Raw genomic sequence first — 7758 nt, forward strand, 5'->3', positions numbered from 1 at the left:
TGTATTGTCCCTCTTCATCAGAAAGCGCAATGTCTCCACAGCCCAGAATCGCTTTGCGGGCAGTGCGCCTCTGCTGGTGCTGGAGCGGTGACGCTTCCAGTCCTGGGGCGGCTGATTGGTGCAGCCTGCAGTCAGCTGATTTGGCTCCTCCCACCACGCTCCCGGGCTATAAAAGAAAGCAGGGTCCGCTTGGCAGAGCTTCTCAGCCCTAGGCTTGTGGTCGTGGTCATCGTCCTCGATCTCCAAGAGAGCTTTCAGGGGAGAGATCTTGCCAAGACCCGGTGGTCCTGGGACAGAGAAGCCCCCGAAGCGCCTGGCTAGAACCTGGCTAGGCTGCTGATCCACGGTACGCTGTCTGCGTGTCGTTTGTTCTTTGGCAACTGCATCCACACCTTTGGGAACCCCTGGACCTGCTGCCGCTGGACCCCGCCATCTCGGGAGCCGCACCGGGCAGAACAGAAAGGAAGAACTGGTCTTTGCAGTTTCCGGGCCTGTTCTCGCCGTTCTAAGACTAGAGGCGAAGGAAGCGGAAGGTGAGAGAAGCGCGGAGCACTCGGGTGGGGCAGCGTCCCTGAGCCTCGGCGGCCGTGACAGGCCACCAAGGCCCCTGGCCGCCCATTCCCCCCCCCCGCCCCACCCCCCGCGCGGCACCTGGGTGGTGAGGCCCGCTGCAGGCTTGGTGGTGACGCAGTGCCCCTGGGCGGAGCCCCTGGCCCTCCCGCCCTGGTTCGCCCTCCAGCCCCTGAAGTGATTCTGCGCTCAGGGTCTGGATTGCGGTTCTCACGCCCTTGCTGTGGGGAGGGGGTGTTGAACCCGCGGCCTGCGGTCCTTCGGTGTCTTTCGGGTGTTCTTTGTACCGACGTATTCTGCTCTTAAGTTGACAACTAGACATATCTTGAGCGTGTCCACGTCTCCGCGCCCGACCTTCGTTAGGAGTCCTTTGGCACCATGGCCTGTGTGCATTATAAATTCGCTTCCCAACTCAACTATGCCATCGCCACCTTTGATGGGCGGCACATCTCCCTCCGCGACCTCAAGAAGCTGATTATGGGGAGAGAGAAGCTGAAAGCTGCCAAGTGCGACCTGCAGATCACCAACGCGCAGACCGAGGAAGAATACACCGATGACAATGCTCTGATTCCTGAGAACGTGTCTGTCATTGTTAGAAGAATTCCTATTGGAGCTGTGATATCTACAAGCAAGGCGGACGCTGTACGTCGAACTGAACCAGTGATGGGCACTTCAACGGTCGCTGATGACTCTTCTGCATCGATGTCTCTGGCCCAGCTTACAAAGACTGCCAATCTGGCTGAAGCCAATGCATCTGAAGAAGATAAAATTAAGGCCATGATGTGGCAATCTGGCCAGGCATACGGCCCCGTCAATTACATGAAGAAGCCTCTAGGTCCACCACCTCCATCTTATACCTGTTCCCGCTGTGGTAGACCCGGCCATTATACTCAGAACTGCCCCACAAAGGGGCGTGAACGCTTCGAACCTCGTCCTAGGATTAAAAGGAGCACTGGAATCCCCAGAAGTTTCATGGTGGAAGTGAAAGATCCTAACGTGAAAGGTGCAAAGCTCACCAACACTGGAACATATGCAATACCGACTATAGAGGCAGAAGCATACGCAATTGGGAAGAAAGAAAGGCCACCTTTCTTACCGGAGGAGCCCTCTTCGTCTTCTGAAAAGGACGGCCCTATCCCAGACGAGTTGCTGTGTCCCATCTGCAAAGACATCGTGACTGATGCCGCTGTCATTCCCTGCTGTGCAAACAGCTACTGTGATGAGTGTATCAGAACAGCGCTCTTGGAATCAGAGGACCATACGTGCCCCACGTGTCATCAACATGATGTCTCTCCCGATGCTTTAATTGCCAATAAATTCTTGCGACAGGCTGTTATTAACTTCACCAATGGAACTGGTGGTTATGCAAAAAGACTGCGGAACCAGTTACCCCCACCACCACCCCGGATACCGCCTCCGAGACCTCTCATTCAGCGGAATCTACAGCCTCTGCTGAGATCTCCAATATCAACACAACAAGATCCTCTGAGGATTCCAGTGACGTCTTCCTCAGGCCACACGGCTCCCTCTTTATCTTCCTTCACTTCTAATCAGTCTTCCTTAGCCCCTGCTGTGCCCGGAAATTCATCCACCCCAGTGCCTGTACCTGATATAACTGCAGCGGTCTCCACATCAGTCCACTGGGAAAAGTCAGATGGGCCTCTCCGGGATTCCGAACATAAAACAGTGCCAGCCACAGCCCTTGCCTCAGAACATTCACAGGGAACCTCTTCCATAGCAATGACTGCCCTTGTGGAGGAGAAAGGTTACCCGGTGCCTGTGCTTGGAACCCCATCTCTGCTTGGACAGGCACCACCTGCTGGTTATAGCGTCCCTCCCCCCGGGTTCCCTCCAGCGCCAGCCAATTTGTTGACGCCTTGGGTATCATCAGGAGTGCAGGCTGCTCATTCAAATACCATCCCAACAACACAAGCGCCACTTGGACCCGGGGAAGAATTCTACCGAGAGCAGCGACGGCTAAAAGGAGAGTCTACATATCCCTATGGTGGTTCCTCATACTCCAGAAGTCCTTCCACTCACTCTAAATCAAGATCTGGTTCAATGCGCTCACCTTCTTATTCTGGATCACCTAGCCGCTCACACTCTCGTTCCTATTCGCGATCACACCCATACCCCAGAAGGGGCAGAGGCAAGAGTCAAAATGACCGCCCAAGGTCTAGACCTCATGGATATCGTCGGTCTAGGTCAAGGTCACCACTATGTACGCGATGTCCTTCGCGAACAAGGTCCCCTCAAGCATTTAGGGGACAGTCTCCAAATAAACGGACTGTACCACAAGGGGAAACAGGACGTGCACATTTTAATAGATACAGTAAAGTTCCACCACCATATGACAGAAAAGCTTATTATGGGAGGAGTGTTGACTTTAGAGACCCATTTGAAAACGAGCATTACCGAGAGTGGGAGAGAAAATACAGAGAGTGGTATGAAAAATACGACAGAGGTTATGCTGCTGGAGCACAGCCTCGAGCGTCAGCAAATGGAGAGAACTGGCCTCCAGAGAGCTTCTCACCACTTCATATCAGGAATTCTCCCTTGACAAGGGGCCGCAGAGAAGTTGACTCTGGTGGACAAAGTCGTAGAAGTCGAAACATAGGTGGTAGCAACTCTCCAGAAAAGCTTCCAATGAGAGACAGCCACAATCGGAAGCATAGCACAAAGTCAAGAGAAGGAGAGCGACAGTGCTGCAGGAGACGGTAAAGGAAGCAAACATAAGGAACATCGAAGGCGGAAGGAAGCGAACACCTTCTCAACACAGAGTTGTGAGAGCCTTATGGAAAATCAAGAGAACCTACAAGTCCAGTGATGAGATGCCTCCCAGGCCCTCCCACCAAAAACATCCAAACACACACACACACACACACACACACACAAACAAACAAACAGAACAAAAAAACGAAACTAAACAACAACAACAACAACAAAAAACACACAAAAAAACCCCAAATCCCTCCTTAAAAAAAAATAAAAAAACTTAAAAAAAATACCCACAACAACAACAAAAGAAAGAAGCCCTTAGAAAACACCCTGATCCAGCTTTTCAATGCGCTGACGCTTTGGCAAGCCCAGATGGCCAGGCCCCGACTTGGTATCTCAGCATGGGCCTGGCCATCAATCCAGAGAGGGAGAGCGGCGGGGGCGGGGGAGGGGGGCGGGGCGGTCGACCAGATGGCCCGGCCCCGACATAGTCTTTGGCTGTGGATAACAGAGATTGGGTTGACTGGTTCCGGGGCTGAAGAGCAAGTCCCGCCCTCGGCTGGTCGAGAAGCGCCAATGCAACCCTCCCTCCGGGGGAAGGCAGAGCCAGGTGATTGGACTTCCCCAGTTCTGGGAAGGGCAAGCAGGGGACTGTCTGTGAGAAGGCAGGGGGCTTGTCCTCGCCCCCCCGCCCCCCGAGCCTGTCTAAATTTGTATTGTCCCCTCTTCAATCAAGAAAACCGCAATGTCCTCCACAAGCCCCAGGAATCGCTTTGTCGGGCCAGTGGCGCCCTCTGCTGGTGCTGGAGCGGTGACGCTTCCAGTCCTGGGGGCGGCTGATTGGTGCAGCCTGCAGCCAGCTGATTTGGCTCCTCCCACCACGCTCCCGGGCTATAAAAGAAAGCAGGGTCCGCTTGGCAGAGCTTCTCAGCCCTACGCTTGTGGTCGTGGTCATCGTCCTCGATCTCCAAGAGAGCTTTCAGGGGAGAGATCTTGCCAAGACCCGGTGGTCCTGGGACAGAGAAGCCCCCGAAGCGCCTGGCTAGAACCTGGCTAGGCTGCTGATCCACGGTACGCTGTCTGCGTGTCGTTTGTTCTTTGGCAACTGCATCCACACCTTTGGGAACCCCTGGACCTGCTGCCGCTGGACCCCGCCATCTCGGGAGCCGCACCGGGCAGAACAGAAAGGAAGAACTGGTCTTTGCAGTTTCCGGGCCTGTTCTCGCCGTTCTGAGACTAGAGGCGAAGGGAGCGGAAGGTGAGAGAAGCGCGGAGCACTCGGGTGGGGCAGCGTCCCTGAGCCTCGGCGGCCGTGACAGGCCACCAAGGCCCCTGGCCGCCCATTCCTCCCCCCCCAGGCCCCAGCCCCCGCGCGGCACCTGGGTGGTGAGGCCCGCTGCAGGCTTGGTGGTGACGCAGTGCCCCTGGGCGGAGCCCCTGGCCCTCCCGCCCTGGTTCGCCCTCCAGCCCCTGAAGTGATTCTGCGCTCAGGGTCTGGATTGCGGTTCTCACGCCCTTGCTGTGGGGAGGGGGTGTTGAACCCGCGGCCTGCGGTCCTTCGGTGTCTTTCGGGTGTTCTTTGTACCGACGTATTCTGCTCTTAAGTTGACAACTAGACATATCTTGAGCGTGTCCACGTCTCCGCGCCCGACCTTCGTTAGGAGTCCTTTGGCACCATGGCCTGTGTGCATTATAAATTCGCTTCCCAACTCAACTATGCCATCGCCACCTTTGATGGGCGGCACATCTCCCTCCGCGACCTCAAGAAGCTGATTATGGGGAGAGAGAAGCTGAAAGCTGCCAAGTGCGACCTGCAGATCACCAACGCGCAGACCGAGGAAGAATACACCGATGACAATGCTCTGATTCCTAAGAACGTGTCTGTCATTGTTAGAAGAATTCCTATTGGAGCTGTGATATCTACAAGCAAGGCGGACGCTATACGTCGAACTGAACCAGTGATGGGCACTTCAACGGTCGCTGATGACTCTTCTGCATCGATGTCTCTGGCCCAGCTTACAAAGACTGCCAATCTGGCTGAAGCCAATGCTTCTGAAGAAGATAAAATTAAGGCCATGATGTGGCAATCCGGCCAGGCATACGGCCCCGTCAATTACATGAAGAAGCCTCTAGGTCCACCACCTCCATCTTATACCTGTTCCCGCTGTGGTAGACCCGGCCATTATACTCAGAACTGCCCCACAAAGGGGCGTGAACGCTTCGAACCTCGTCCTAGGATTAAAAGGAGCACTGGAATCCCCAGAAGTTTCATGGTGGAAGTGAAAGATCCTAACGTGAAAGGTGCAAAGCTCACCAACACTGGAACATATGCAATGCCGACTATAGAGGCAGAAGCATACGCAATTGGGAAGAAAGAAAGGCCACCTTTCTTACCGGAGGAGCCCTCTTCGTCTTCTGAAAAGGACGACCCTATCCCAGACGAGTTGCTGGGTCCCATCTGCAAAGACATCGTGACTGATGCCGCTGTCATTCCCTGCTGTGCAAACAGCTACTGTGATGAGTGTATCAGAACAGCGCTCTTGGAATCAGAGGACCATACGTGCCCCACGTGTCATCAACATGATGTCTCTCCCGATGCTTTAATTGCCAATAAATTCTTGCGACAGGCTGTTATTAACTTCACCAATGGAACTGGTGGTTATGCAAAAAGACTGCGGAACCAGTTACCCCCACCACCACCCCGGATACCGCCTCCGAGACCTCTCATTCAGCGGAATCTACAGCCTCTGCTGAGATCTCCAATATCAACACAACAAGATCCTCTGAGGATTCCAGTGACGTCTTCCTCAGGCCACACGGCTCCCTCTTTATCTTCCTTCACTTCTAATCAGTCTTCCTTAGCCCCTGCTGTGCCCGGAAATTCATCCACCCCAGTGCCTGTACCTGATATAACTGCAACGGTCTCCACATCAGTCCACTGGGAAAAGTCAGATGGGCCTCTCCGGGATTCCGAACATAAAACAGTGCCAGCCACAGCCCTTGCCTCAGAACATTCACAGGGAACCTCTTCCATAGCAATGACTGCCCTTGTGGAGGAGAAAGGTTACCCGGTGCCTGTGCTTGGAACCCCATCTCTGCTTGGACAGGCACCACCTGCTGGTTATAGCGTCCCTCCCCCCGGGTTCCCTCCAGCGCCAGCCAATTTGTTGACGCCTTGGGTATCATCAGGAGTGCAGGCTGCTCATTCAAATACCATCCCAACAACACAAGCGCCACTTGGACCCGGGGAAGAATTCTACCGAGAGCAGCGACGGCTAAAAGGAGAGTCTACATATCCCTATGGTGGTTCCTCATACTCCAGAAGTCCTTCCACTCACTCTAAATCAAGATCTGGTTCAATGCGCTCACCTTCTTATTCTGGATCACCTAGCCGCTCACACTCTCGTTCCTATTCGCGATCACACCCATACCCCAGAAGGGGCAGAGGCAAGAGTCAAAATGACCGCCCAAGGTCTAGACCTCATGGATATCGTCGGTCTAGGTCAAGGTCACCACTATGTACGCGATGTCCTTCGCGAACAAGGTCCCCTCAAGCATTTAGGGGACAGTCTCCAAATAAACGGACTGTACCACAAGGGGAAACAGGACGTGCACATTTTAATAGATACAGTAAAGTTCCACCGCCATATGACAGAAAAGCTTATTATGGGAGGAGTGTTGACTTTAGAGACCCATTTGAAAACGAGCATTACCGAGAGTGGGAGAGAAAATACAGAGAGTGGTATGAAAAATACGACAGAGGTTATGCTGCTGGAGCACAGCCTCGAGCGTCAGCAAATGGAGAGAACTGGCCTCCAGAGAGCTTCTCACCACTTCACATCAGGAATTCTCCCTTGACAAGGGGCCGCAGAGAAGTTGACTCTGGTGGACAAAGTCGTAGAAGTCGAAACATAGGTGGTAGCAACTCTCCAGAAAAGCTTCCAATGAGAGACAGCCACAATCGGAAGCATAGCACAAAGTCAAGAGAAGGAGAGCGACAGTGCTGCAGGAGACGGTAAAGGAAGCAAACAAAAGGAACATGGAAGGCGGAAGGAAGCGAACACCTTCTCAACACACAGTTGTGAGAGCCTTATGGAAAATCAAGAGAACCTACAAGTCCAGTGATGAGATGCCTCCCAGGCCCTCCCACCAAAAACATCCAAACACACACACACACACACACACACACACAAACAAACAAACAGAACAAAAAAACGAAACTAAACAACAACAACAACAACAAAAAAAACACAAAAAAACCCCAAATCCCTCCTTAAAAAAAAATAAAAAAACTTAAAAAAATACCCACAACAACAACAAAAGAAAGAAGCCCTTAGAAAACACCCTGATCCAGCTTTTCAATGCGCTGACGCTTTGGCAAGCCCAGATGGCCAGGCCCCGACTTGGTATCTCAGCATGGGCCTGGCCATCAATCCAGAGAGGGAGAGCGCCGGGGGCGGGGGAGGGGGC

The 7758-nt window shown here is 53.5% G+C and overlaps 2 pseudogenes; both read left to right on the plus strand.

Annotated features, from left to right (window-relative positions):
- The first annotated feature begins 948 nt into the window (after positions 1 to 948).
- LOC102421554 lies at positions 949 to 3468 on the plus strand (annotated as a pseudogene).
- A 1496-nt stretch (positions 3469 to 4964) lies between these two features.
- On the plus strand, positions 4965 to 7413 carry LOC102421859 (annotated as a pseudogene).
- Positions 7414 to 7758: the final 345 nt, after the last annotated feature.

The sequence above is a fragment of the Myotis lucifugus genome, unplaced genomic scaffold, assembly GCF_000147115.1.
Source record: "Myotis lucifugus unplaced genomic scaffold, Myoluc2.0 scaffold_942, whole genome shotgun sequence".
NCBI lineage: Eukaryota > Metazoa > Chordata > Mammalia > Chiroptera > Vespertilionidae > Myotis > Myotis lucifugus.